The following is a 13,896-nucleotide window of genomic DNA, read 5'->3' as shown; positions in this document are numbered from 1 at the left end:
GGCTGTGCATACTAGACAACCCCTGGACTTAAGGATTTCTGGTATTCTGAGTTACCCGCTTACTCTGTGTTACTCTAGACCTCAGAAGATATTTCCTTCACTTGATCCCCAGCAGCTCACCTGCAAATGCAGACCGGTGTTCTTTAAGTAATGAGCATATCAGCAGCTGTGCTGCCATTGGACTACAACCTTATTTTAAAGAGCCACCACCAAGATGGCCGACGGGTAAGGAGCTCTGGTCGAGGGCTCCAGGCAAGGATCGCCGTCTTGGCAATAATCCTTGGAAATCTTCCCCTCATCGAACCATCCATACCCTGGGGATTGAAGGCAATTATTCAGCGATCCTTTAGGACTTCTTCCGATTTGATCTCTAATAGAGAATAATCCTTTCACAGCAAAAATAATCCACCACCAATGAATCCGAGGAAAACGGCTGATTGCACGGTTGAGCTGCTTAATTGCAGCTGAGAGGAGACGGGCTCTGGTTCACCCTTTGGGTGTCAACCCTCAGCCTACACCTACCTTCCGGACACTGCCACTACTACTCTGCATCCCTTTACAATCAACTTCTCTCTGGCAAAAATAAACGGATTACTTTGTGGCGACGGCCCGCTCACTTCGTGTCACGGCTTCCCTGGCCCCGAGATGTTTTTCCCGGTCGGAGTGCAGTGAGAGCAATGATTCTCTGTCTGCGGCCCTCTCTTTCCCCGGGACTGCCCCTCTTGCGATCCAGGAGTCGGGACTGCCTTATTCCAATGGTGAGGTGTTCGGGGTCTGAGGGGTCTCCACTTCACATTGGAATTGGCTGAGGTTCTTGGGATTGGAATCCACGGACGGAGTCCTCCATCCTATTGAGGTGAGTGGTCTTCGGCCGGATCACCGTTGTCAACCTGTCCTGTCCATGGAACTTGGTATCGGCATCCGGTTATGTGCATTGCGACAGACTACTGAGTTTCTCTCCTGCTCCCCCATAGCATAGCCTCCCGTCTACATCCTGTTTTGTGATGATGGCGGGTGTGTGGCGGCCATCTTACCCCCATATGCTGACCTTCTTGGCTGTTTGCTAGTCTCTGGTCTTTGAGCGAAGTCGTTACCGCTACGCTGCAGCACTGCGACCCCAACCCAGCTGTTGGTTTTACTCCTGACTCGAACTGGGCCTGCCTTTGTTTCGGCCCGGTGGTGATGGACTGGCCTTGGGTTCTACACTAGTTGGTGCCGATCTGCGGGATTTGTATTTTAATCTAATTGACCGTCTGCCCAATATCCTACCCCCCTCTACTCTTTGTTCGTTTATTTGGTGTATTCCCATTGCTCCGTTGCTTCTCCTTACTTATTGTACATTGATGTCTGTTTTTACTTATTTGTATCTTGTGTAATTTCCTCTCTCTCATCTATGTAAAGCGCTCTAATACCTCCGGGTCTAGCCAGCTCTATATAAAACTCCAAAATAAAATAATAATAAAATAAGAGCACCAGGCAAAGCACCAGGCATCACTGCTGCAAGCTTCAAAACCATGCCACCATCTTGAAAAGGTCTTCTGCACACTCCATTATTTTCAACTGTTCCAAGATGTTTGCATTAAAGCACTTACCCCTTACATTTAATTTTTTATTTTGTTTTTCTATATTTGTATCTTTTTAATTTTAGCATATGCTTGCACTGCGAGGAAACAACTGTCTATGTTTTTTAAAAGGCAAGTGCAACTTTTTTTATGCCAAGAGTCTTCCTCACAATAGGCCACAAACTTCAGACTCACATAGTCTGCAATACTGATCCAAGTATGACTTATGGGAGATTAAATAACTTCAGTGGACATTCAGTCTCCAGTGTATCTTACTCCAAGCGCTCTAATTTACACTAGTGGATGAATGCACCAGAAAATCAACCTGTGTCTCCTACTCCACCATCTGTCTAAACTTTGCACCTTCCTATTAAACAGTGTAACTGTGTGTCAGCAGTGTGATATGTGAGTGTAGAATAGTCACAATGTTTTTGAGTGCGCTGTAAGGGATGTGCCTGTGTAATTGCAAGACTAATTGTCTTTTGTGAGTGCTCGGTAAATGGTCTATAGGTTGAATGTTGCGCTCTGTGTGAAGAGTAAGGAATATGATTATGTGAATGCAGCATGAGGAATGTGCCTATGTGAGGGCAACAGTACGAGTGTGGGGTGCCTGCATATGTTGTTGTGTGCATGTACTTAACAAGGGCCAGACCCATTGGCTTATAGTAATGCTTTTTAGGGTGATGACTTTGACTTGTATAAAAGCAGTGGAGGGAGTGGAAATGCCATATTGTGTGCATGAGATGGTAATGAGTTTTGATATGGCAAATGCAGACTCTGTCAAAGGAGGTTGAGGAGTTGTGGGGGCAGCTTACAGTCAGAGATCTTATCCTAGTAAGGGGCACCTGTTTCTTTGCTCGCACTAGGCCCCAGGGCAGTCTACCTAAGCCACTGGTGATGCTCTTCTTTATCAACCTCGTGGGTCTCCTGGGGATGACTTTGAGGGGGCAGATTGCGAAACTAAACTGTTTTCAACGTTTTTAAGAAAAGGTGTTTAAGAGCTCTACTGTACCAATGAATATTAAAAAGTTCCCAATAGCTGTGGTCCACTTTAGACAAACCTTCTGCGTGTCTTAAAATGGAAACTCGAAAATAGTTGGTCCTTGCTGAAACTGGGGTTTTATGTATTCACTTAAAAAACCATAGGTTTCACACATGTTATAGTTAGCAGGACATTTCACTCGTGAAAAACCATTGAAATTCCCACGTTATAGTTAGTGCAGGCAACTATAACTCACGCGACCGCAATCCTCTGCTGATGACGTCCGATATTACATCACTGATGACATATGTGTCTTTCTGAAAAAAAAATATTTGTAATATATGTATAGCTGAAGATTAATGGAAGAAGACATGGGTAAATAGGTGTCTAAATACAGTGATGTAATATCTGACGTCATCAGCAGAGGATTGCGGTCGCGTGAGTTATAGTTGCCTACACTAACTATAACTGGGGAATTTCAATGGTTTTTCACGAGTGAAATGTCCAGCTAACTATAACATGTGTGAAACCTATGGTTTTTTAAGTGAATTTGCAAGGTTTTTGAAATGCTAATTCCTAACTATAACGTGTGTGAAACCTATGTTTTTTTCAGTGAATTTGTACGGTTTTTTAAATGCTAAGTTCTGTATTTATTTATTTATTTTTTTAAGGTTTTTCACCGTGCGCGTACCATACGCGCGCGGTGCGCTTTGCGCACCGCGCGCCCACGTTACGCAGTTCGCGGAATTTTTCCGTTTCTACCGTACGCGCACGCTACGCGCACTCCGCGATTTTTCGAAAAAAAATTAAAAGAAATTTTGGCCCTTGGGGGTCCTTCTGGGACCCCCTGACAAAGGCTAGGGGGTCAGGAACTGTCCACCCTGCCCCCTTTTCACGTTCTCCACCTTTGTTTTTCACCCCCTCAGACTGCGAGAGACAAAATGGCGGCCGACACTTCCTGGTTTCGACCGATTCGAATGTTTACTAAGATCTAACAACCAATCAGAATTGCGCTCGCGCATGGCAGCGTGCGCGTACGGTACATTTTACCGTACGCGCACGGAGCGCGCCTATAGATATATATATTGATTTAAATGCTATTTTCTCAGGAAATACTGAACAGATTTACACCAGCATGGGGAAAACGCGTTTTGGGACCCCCCCTTTATCTCAGCCCCCGCTTGACGAATCCCCCGAGACTTTCAGGGAAGGAGCGGAGCGGAGCGCCCCACCTATTTTGAAAATTTCGTGAGGATTCGTCAATCGGCGCCAAAGTTATTCCAAATAGAATGTTGCGGATTTCCTATGGAAACACGATCCTAACTATAACTATCTACTGGCGACCGCCAGTAGATAATATCTCAGAGAATGTGCCCCTACTTATACATCCATGTAGAATGAAGTTTGAATATACTGTATTGTTTTTGATGTTGAGAATGGGATGTATGTTTATTACAACATTTATGTTAAGAGTGGGCACACTGACATAGTTTCCACTTCCTCATCGTCTCTTCGTCCATAAGTTATTCTCTTTCCCAAGGGCGCATACCCAGTGTAAGAATGGAATGCTCCCCTACAAGATTCAATGATTGGGAAAGCTTTGTGGGCATGTTAAACATATATTTTGTAGAAGTGCTGACCATATGTCTGGATGTGAGGTGACTAGTAATAATGGGGCATATTATCAACGGCCAGCGATAATTATCGCTGGCCGTACTTAGCGATAACTTTTTTATCGCAGGCTATCTCTGGAATGTATCACTCTGGTAGCGCGTTATTAACAATGCGTTTCTCCAGGGCGATAACAATTCCAGAGATAGCGAGGTTATCTCCATTTTGCAGGGAGCATCGCTTGTTTTCCAGCGATGTTCCCTGCAAAACGGTGATAACCTTGCTGATACGGCCCTGTGGTCGTATCAGCATAATCAACCCCCTATGTAAAGCATAGGTAAGTCTGGATTTTAGCAGATGTTAGTTTTTGCCAAAAATGTCAGTTTTCGCCAAAATCTAACGTGTGCTAAAATCCTGGAGAACAAGAAATTTGGTGGACTGCTCATCTATATATTTTCGGTGGGCGCTTCTTTACTGATCCCCTATAATTACAAAAATATGAGCTACATACAAGTGTTATTCTTTGCTTGACCAGCCAGCCTGAAGAGACAAAGACATACAGGCACATGCATCATCATAGGGTTTTGCGATTCCTTAATTGCGATTATTAAGGAATCGCAATTAAGGAATAGCAAAACCCTATGCATGTAGGAATCGCTAAAGAAATAGCGATTCCCACAAATTCCTTAATTGCGATTAGCAAATTGCGAGTCGCAATTAAGGAATGTCTTCCCATTCATTCCTATGGGCCTCCAGGCCCATAGGAATGAATTAGAGATTGCGGGAGCAATTTGCGAGTACCAGTAGGTACTCGCAAATTGCTCCCGCAATTTCGATGGTGCAAGGGTGTCAAAATGACACCCTATTGCACCCATGTATGTTCACTCTGCACAAATGTTGCATACACACATGCTCTAAGGGCATGTGTGTGGGCAACATGTAACTTAGAAAAATGCAAAGAAGTGCATTTTTCTCAGTTTTCGCAAATTACCATGAGGTCCAGCCTCATGGTAATTTGCTCACGCTAATAGCGAAATCGCTATTTTTTAAACTGTAATGCATTGCATTTAAGGAATCTCAATTAGGGATTCCTTAAATGCAATCGCTATTTAAGGAATCCCAATTTTGAGATTCCTTAAATAGCGATTTTTGCATTTGGGATGATGCATCCCAAATGCAAAAATACCGGGAGCAAAGGGTCAGATTCTGAGAATCTGCCCGTTTGCGACCGGTATTTTGCTTGATGCATGTGCCTGTAAGTCAAGTCAATAGTTTATTGTATATGATCACTTAAAATCATTACAATTTACAATTTAAATATTTAGACATATAAACTCTGAACCACGTTAGAAATGCACATAAGATGTTACTAACAGTTTTAAACAAACTTACAAAAGTTTATATAATTCCGATTTTTCAAGGAGCTCAGGTAACTGAAATTGTCCAAAAAATGAGTTAACCAGGTCCTGTTAAGCTAAAATGTGCCTATAAAAGATGCGGAACTTGACATAAAAAATTTGATCGACTACCTTTTTTCTGTTATTCAAATTATCCCATGATTGGTTAGGCTTTTAGTCCGCTTATTACCTGGGCTTGTGAAGTGGTGCCATGCTTGAACTAGGCCCACGCCGATCTTATTCATGCTTTTTCGGTTTCCTCTAAATCGGCTTGCCTGAAAAGTTTCCTTACTTTTGCCAGATATTTTACGCCCTGGCAAGCCAAGATTATAGAGGACCCTTCCAACCAACGTATCACAGCTTGCCTGCATGTGCGAATGTTCAATTAATTAAAAATGGGTTTTAAAAGCAAACTCCTTAAATCCTTGACTGCAGGGCAAGCGCACAGCAGCTGAGTTAGTGTTTCATTACAAAAAACGCATGGGCGACAGTGTTCTGCTTGTTGGTTGCTTTTCCAAGAAGGCTGTAGGTCTTTCGAGTCATGCATACCCAACCGGTAATCAATAAAGCTCTTTTTTAAGTCTGCGCTGATATGGGTTACTAAGTAAGCCTGAGGCTTTGTTGATATGTAAGAATTAATCACAGTCCACCCATGCCGGCGTTTTGATGTTGTTATTTTATCTTCTAAGAAAGACTTCTTCTTTGCTATGTTATTTACCGATTTACCAAATACTGCCCGGTCTACCAAGCTGTCCCATGTCATTTGTATATCCAGTTCCGCCAATGATTTTCTCAGATGGGCTCCCCATGGATTTGGGATGTCTTGATCCATCTAGATTTTAATTTCTTTCCAGCATAGACTATTCAATGACCCCGGCTCAGATGCACGAAATTTATGGCATAGCTTCACAAAGCCACTCATGATCCGGAATTTCTGATTCTGAAGGCCGCATTTCAGCCAAACCTGAGCTGGGGAGGCAGACTTTGGTAGGTTGAATACGGCTTTATACACCTTCGTCTGGAGTTAGTTTAATAGTTCAACCTCTTTACTGCACCAGACAACTAGTGCATACGACATGTGGGAAGAATTTGTGCTGCAATCACTTTTAAAAGATGGGCATGGTTCGGGCAACCCAATTTTTTATACAGTAATCAATATGCAAAAATTGATTGCGTTTTTGCTTTTAAGTCCATTTTATGTTCCTTATATGTTGAGCCTCACCCCAGTTTTAAGCCTAGATATTTGTAGGACGCTTGCTCTTCTACTATTGTCCCTTTTACAAACTATTTGAACTTGGTTTTTTTGGGGTCCATCAGACTTACAATCTTTGTTTTCTATTTATTTAATTGCAACTTATCTTTGTCTAAATAGTTTACTAAGTTTTTGATCGCTCTTTGTAGCTCAATAGGGGTTTGGCTCAGCACCACAATATCGTCTGCATACTGTAAGAAGGGTATTGGCTCTTTGGACAGGTTTGGCGGATGGCAATTGGCTGCTTGCATGTGTTATGTTTGCCATAAATAAGTTGAATAGGCTCGGGGCCAGGACGCAGCCTTGTTTTAGGACTTGCTGTGTGTAAAAACTGGCGGTGGTACTACGTCCATCGCCTAATTTCACTCTTTCCCAGGTTTCACTGTATAGGGCTATTATTGCATCAAATAATTTACTCTGCAGCCCCTAGCCTCTTAGTTTTTCCCAGAGACGAATTTTGCTTGCTCTGTCGAATGTGGCTTTCAAGTCAACAAAACATGCTAACAACCGTGTTTTCTTTTTTGCCGCTTTTTCAATTAAAAGTGCCAAAGTGGCCAGGTTTGTTAAGGTGCCCATCCCTGGTCTAAAACCTGTTTGAAACGTGGGGATTTTGCTCATTTCATCCATACAATCTTGCAGGTGAAGTAATAGGCATGATCCGTATAATTTGGCCTCAACGTCGATCAATGATAAGTTTTCAGGCTTATTATGATCTCCCTGTTTAAATATTGGATGAATGATGTTCCCTTTCCAAGATTTAGGAACGTTGTTCTGTCTGTAGATCTGATTAAAAAACGTCACGAGGTAGTCAGCCCAAAAATCTGGAGCATGTTTAAATAGTGCATTGGGGAGCCCATTCGGACCTGCCGCCCCCTCAGTTTTTAATTGTTTTATTATTTCTCTTAATTGCTTAACATCGATCAGATCATTTAGTTTGTTGCAACTTGTGGCTTGTTTTAGATCTTTATATTCTGGCTGGGGTGTACTGCTGTTTTCTTTTACCTCGGGTCTTTGATCTTGCAGTGATTCTGAGGCAACTAACGCCATATCGCACTTATCGTACTTCGTACTGCTGTACGTATTTTGTACGTGCTGTATCCACATTTTTTTGCTGATTCCTGCTTCTTGTTGTATTTTAAACCCTTTGTCACTTTATTTATGATGCTCCAGAATTCCCTACTATTGGCAATTTACTTGCCCACAGTAGTTTTGGCCAGATTTTTTCTTTATATTATGTTTTTGCTTCCCTCTTCTTATATTTATTCCATAATTCCTTCAGTTTGCCCTTGTCTGTTTTCTAACCCATTTTTGCCGCGGCGGCTTGAATTTGCACCTCTATTGCAATCCTTCTCTTTTCTTCTCGTAGAGAGAGGTTAAACCATGGCTTCTTCCTGGTATCTATTCTATTTTTGCTTCCGTTAATGGCTGGAAAGATTTTCGGATAAGGACGAGGCACAAACCTTCCCAACTTTTTAGTCGGTTTTCTTCTGTTGGGGGCCCTATTTCACTCATGTATTCCTTAAGTGGATCCATTATGGTCGTCATATTTAATCCTCGCCATTTTAATTTCTGCAGGTTAAACTTTTCTGCGTGTTGTACCAGCGTATTTATTTTTTCGGCCTGGGTAAGGGTTATGTTGATGTTTGTGATATGCAGAAAATGGTCACTTTCTATACGTGGACTTGGAATGAGACGATTCTTGGGACAAGATCACTGCTGGTGATGGTAAAATCTATTATAGATAGTTTTTTTCCACTTGAGTGTGTTATGGCCGCTGGCAAATCCCCTGTTGTATTACCATTCAGGATAGACATACAATGGCTTTCTAACTCTCGTGTTATTAATTGGAATCCCCAGTCCTCCTGCCTCTTTCTTTTGTTCTGTTTGTTTATTAAGTTGCTATTAAAATCTCCTGAAATGTTCAACGGGCAGAGTTTGTGTGATTTTTCAGCGCATTGATCAATTCCTTAGTATTGTGAATTTTTCCTTCTGCTTTTTTTGCAGGATGAACATATACGTTGACTAGTATTAGTTGCCAATCTACTTTGTTAGAATGAAGCTTTCCAGCAAGTTTTATAACTTGCAACCAGTTTACGCCAGTGTCTAATTCTTCTGTTTGCCAACCATATTTTTGTGATATGTATATTGATAAGCCTCCTCTCGGGTGACCAAATATTGAGAATCTTTCTGCTAGGATGTGTTGTTCTATATAACCCCCTATCGATGCTGGGTTCATGTTCCACGTTTCTTGAAGTAGAATTAGGTCTTGTTGTTCGAAGAAAGACATAGTTTCATGGTCATGCCCCATATTTATAAATCCATGGACATTCCTGAACCGATCTTTATCATGTCCTGGCTCCCATCCCTAAGGACACGATCTTGCATTGGAACTTCTATTACATCCTCCCCGTTCGCTCCAGCTAGCTGCCCGCACATTTTGACAAAGACTATGAAGCTGATCATGAGCAACAATGATTCATATATGATGGAATTGCCAAACACATTTTTGGACCTCTGTTGGAAATAAGAAGGTCATAGTTTAGGCGAAGATTCAGCACCATATTGGAATTGCGTTGCTGTGGATAAGTAACTGGCCAGATAACTTTAATGGCACATTGGGTAAATTACCCCCCCATATTAGGGCCCCCTATTGGCCAACCTAATTATAGCTTTTCATCAGGGTATAAAGATTGTTATGTTGCACATTGGAGTCCAGTTCTTGATAACCCTGACAAAAGAACTTAGAGGACAGGGTACTCCGCCACAGGTGTGGCAGAGTACCCTGTCCACCAAAAGCTCTTTTTAGAGTCAGGCAGAACATCATATGTCTGCTAGTGGTAACTTCACTGGATCCATCGGTGAAAGCCTTGCACCAACAGCCTAATGGACTTGTGGCCATCGGTGTAAGTATTTCTTTTTTTTGTTCTGTACCACCAGGAAAAGACTGGCAATACCAAGCAGACAAGAATGAGAAAACTACCTAGGTATCGGCGTCATTAGTATTTTGTTTTATTAAAATAAACTCCTACTTTGGGAGGTTTTTTTTAAAAACAACAAAATTTGCTGAGTGGTGCATTAACCATGGTGAGTGGTCAGTAAACTTTAAGGTACTCATTTATGTGTTTGTTTTTTGCCGAAGGGTTGCACAGCAGGCCTTGCTGCTGCGCAGCCTTGCGGCAAAAAAAGGCAGAAATGCGCCGTAGCTATTAGATATGGTGCATTCCTATCCTTTTCCCCTGCGCCGGCACACAATGGGCTGCCAACGCAGGCACGTTTGCACCACAGTGCAAGGGTGTCTGTGTTGCGGGGGGAACCTTCCGTCACAAAAAACAATCACAAGAGGCTTTTTCCTCTCTCTAAGTGTGCTGCAGAAAGCAGCACACATAGAAAGAGGAGAAACTAGGACAAATATAGATATTTCTCCTCATTGTGCCTCCCCTACGCCTCCCTTGGGAGGAGTAAGTTTTTAGCGCGGCCTCAGACTTTCGATTGCTTGTAAATCTGGGGCAGTGTCAAAAAGCCATGGATGTTGCTGGGAACTCCCTCGGCAACACCCATGGAATGCCTCTTTCACGTAGTTTTCTGCATGAAAGGGGCACATATTTAAAAGGCAATAAATGCCTTGTGACGGGACTCGACTTGGCCTTATAAATATGCAAGTGGCACATTGTTCCACAGAACATCTAAAAAAGTAGATGTTCCGGCTGCGCAAAAGTGCTGGTAGGCCCTAAGTGCCTATTAAAGAACCGCTGTGGCTCCTCTGAAGGCGTAGGGCCCAATTCTAGAAAAGTCTCTGTAGTCGCAGCAGAGGCTTCGCAGTTGTGGAATCTCCACACTCGTGGCGGGATTACCGCACTGAAGTTCCTCATTGTTGAGATTCTGCCACAAGTGCAGAGACCACCACAAGTGCGGAGACTACCACGACTGCGGAGCCTCCACCGTGACTGCAGAAGCTCTTTGTAAATCTGGCCCATAGACATTATTGCCACAAAGGCAGAGATCTCAAAGTATGGAGGGCTGTGTGTCTTCCATGGCAGTAGAGTAATTCCCTCCATTGTTCTTGTGAAACTAAGTATAGCCCACCAGGGTCTAGATTGCCACTTACTCCTACTCTACATAGGAGTACGTCTCCTTATGTTTGCAAGGTCGGGTGAACTGAGAAAAAGTTGGGGAATTCCAACAAACACATTTATCAGTGTCCCTAAACTCTCAAGGCATTCGAGCCGGAAACACCCATTTCGCACCTTTAGAAGAAAATGTACTATAGTGTAATTAGTGCTTCTTGTAGAGTGCCACTCGGCCTCTACGAGACACTGTATCAACACATACACGCATCCCCCACCCCTCGAGGCGGGCTCACCTCGAGGGTATAAATAAAAGTATCGGAAGACCGCTCGGGGTCTTTCCGGTTTAACTATCACACGACTCACCGCCTATCCTTTGCGTCGATCCTGTCCCCATCCACGTGGCCTGTCCTGGGTCACCACATTGGCGACGAGGCCGGAGGTCCCGCTGCGTGCTGCCAGCTTTGTCCAGCTGCCCCGCGGCGTCATCGGAGCCCACCCGTGACGCTCCATTGCTGTCGGCGCCTTCTGCCTGTCGCGCTCCGGTTCGGAGTGCTGCCTGCTGTTCCGGCCCTCCGCGGCGCCCGTGTGTGTCTCCTGGCGGTGCTGGAGCCCGGAGACGTGCTGCGGATTTCCTGGTGCCGGCGCGGCCTGGTGAGGTGCTGTTTCCGCGCGCTGAACGCGCCTCTTCTCCCCCGGCTCTGCCTTTGTCCGTGGGCCTCCAGAGCGCCCCGCCCCGCTGGTTTCCGCGGAGCGCCTCCTGCGTGCTGCCTGCTGTGCCGCCCCGGGCCTCTGACTGGCTGTGGCCTGGCCGCGCGGTGGGTGATCCCCGCACCCAGCATGCACTAGCGAGTGCAAGGAGTCCGGAGAAGGAGGAGGACGACAACACAAAAGAGGGACATCTTTCAATGAACGTCCTGCCAGCAACAAGCACTGGCAGCTGCAAGTAGTTGACACGGAAGAGGGACACACTTGTACTTGAGGTCCTGCCAGCAACAAGCACTGGCAGCTGCAAGAGGACTCTTCACCTGTCCCTCATCAAGCATTGGCTGCTACAAGACCCGCTTCTGGTCCTGGTGATTCCTGCGGGTACCGAGCGTCGCTGCTGCCATCAAGAGACGCGGGGGACGCTGCTGACATCTTCGAGGTCTGAGTGAGTACGCCTGCCCCACGCCTGGCGCATCCTCTGCCGCTCACCTACCTGCCAGCTGTTTCGTGTGGGGGGGACGCAAGGAGTGGTGCGCCTGCAGCTCGCGATGAGCAACCAGCCGGGTGCCGGAGGGAGCGCCGCGCCAGCCCAGTCAGCTGCACCTGCTGGAGGGGGACGTCAGGCAGTTGATCCACCCCGCCACCATGCGACGACCAACCCGCTCCCGCCGTTCAGCGAGATGGCGGACCCGGCCACTGCTGCACCCCGTTGGAAGGCATGGGTCGGTCAACTAAACAACTACTTCACGGGGACCCGCGAGACGGATGGAACTGTCAAACGCTCCCTGCTGATTTTTTATGGGGGGGACGAAATCTATGATCTCTTCGAGACCCTGCCGAACACGGGCAATGCGGATGACTACGACGGCGCGGTGGCGGCCCTCAACAGACACTTCGATCCACAACTAAATCTGGAATTCGAGAAATTCAAATTTCGACGGTCACTCCAATTGGAAGATGAGTCCATCGACATGTTCCACGCACGCCTGCGGAAACTGGCGGCCACCTGCGAGTTTGCCGACCACCGGGAAGAGATACGGAGCCAGATCATACTCGGATGCAAGTCGAAACTGCTCCGGAAACTGATACTGCGCCAGCCGGGGATCACGCTGGATCAGATCCTCGTGCTTGCCCGTTCACACGAACTTTCAGATGCCAGGGCGGAAGAGATGGCTGCGGCCCTACACAAGCCTGTCCCGGTGCAGACCGCCACCAGAACCCCTCAGATCAAGGAGGAGCGCGTGGACGTTATTCGGAGGAGGCCGACGGCCGTGCCTGGGAGAACACGACCGCCGCCTGGAGGGCCCTGCGGGAATTGCGGGGAGGACCACCTCCCCACAGCCACGTGCGGAGCAAAAGGGCGCGAGTGCTCCCGCTGCGGGAGATTGAACCACTATGCAAAGGTCTGCCGCAGTGGCCAGCCACGTCCTCCCCCGAGGAAGCCGAGGGGCGTCACGCAGAGGGTCCGGCGACTGTCGATTGCGGAGTCCGAGGGGGCAGAGAAGGAAGTGCCGCACCAGCCTAACCTCGACTTGGAAGAAGAGGACGACGAAGTATACTACGTATCGTTTGTGGGCCAGTCCGGGAGCCGGCGGAGGCCGCCGCCCATGTGCTCGGTCAGAATAATGGACACCACCCTTCAGGCGCTCATAGACACCGGAGCGACAGTGAATGTCATGGACTCCCAGCAATTCGAGGCCCTGGAACACAGACCTCCGCTGCTCCCAACCAAGGCGATGATCTATGCGTATGGAGGAGTCGACCCCCTTCCCCTGAGGGGCACGTTTGAAGCGCCAGTCACCAGTGGCTCCCTCACCACCCTAGCCCGGTTTCACGTGACCGAAGGGAAAAGGGGCACTCTTTTAAGCTGCCACACGGCCGAAGACTTGGGCCTCGTGTTCTTTACGAACGAAGTGCACGAAGCACACGCGGAGGACATCCTAAGAGAGTTTCCTGAATTGTTCAAGGGTCTGGGGAAACTGAAGGGAAAACAGTTCAAACTTCACATAGACCCCACGGTCAGGCCAGTAGCACTGCGACACCGCCGAGTACCCTACAACCTGAGGCCCCAAGTCGAAGCTGAACTGGCAAAACTTGAAGCGCTGGGCGTCATCGAGAAGGTCTCTGGTCCCACGCCCTGGGTATCCCCGTTGGTGGTCGCCCCGAAACCCAAGCAGCCCGGGGCAATCAGGCTGTGCGTTGACATGCGGCTACCCAATGTAGCGGTCAAAAGAGAGCGCCATGTCACGCCGACCATGGATGATGTCGTTGCAGATCTTAATGGGGCCAGGTGGTTTTCTAAACTCGACCTCAACGCGGG

Source organism: Triturus cristatus, chromosome 2_1 (assembly GCF_964204655.1).
Source record: "Triturus cristatus chromosome 2_1, aTriCri1.1, whole genome shotgun sequence".
In the NCBI taxonomy this organism is placed as follows: Eukaryota; Metazoa; Chordata; class Amphibia; order Caudata; family Salamandridae; genus Triturus; species Triturus cristatus.
Note: the sequence above shows the minus strand (reverse complement) of the source record.